The sequence below is a fragment of the Galeopterus variegatus genome, unplaced genomic scaffold (assembly GCF_000696425.1).
Source record: "Galeopterus variegatus unplaced genomic scaffold, G_variegatus-3.0.2 Scaffold732, whole genome shotgun sequence".
NCBI lineage: Eukaryota > Metazoa > Chordata > Mammalia > Dermoptera > Cynocephalidae > Galeopterus > Galeopterus variegatus.
In genome coordinates this window covers 547,997-548,257 of record NW_007726843.1, presented here as the reverse complement: position 1 = coordinate 548,257, position 261 = coordinate 547,997, and positions in this window count along the sequence as shown.

Below are 261 nucleotides of genomic sequence, written 5' to 3'. Positions count from 1 at the left end.
CTGCTGAGCAGTTAGTGCAGGAACAATTGTCAGCAGGGCATATTATTGAAAGTACCTCACCCTGGAATACTCCTATATTTGTGATTAAAAAGAAATCTGGAAAATGGAGATTGATTCAGGATTTGAGAATGGTCAATGCTACTATGGTTATTATGGGAACATTACAACCAGGTTTGCCATCACCAGTGGCAATTCCTTCCAATTCCTATCTTGTTGTTATAGACCTTAAAGATTGCTTTTTTACTATTCCTTTACACAAAA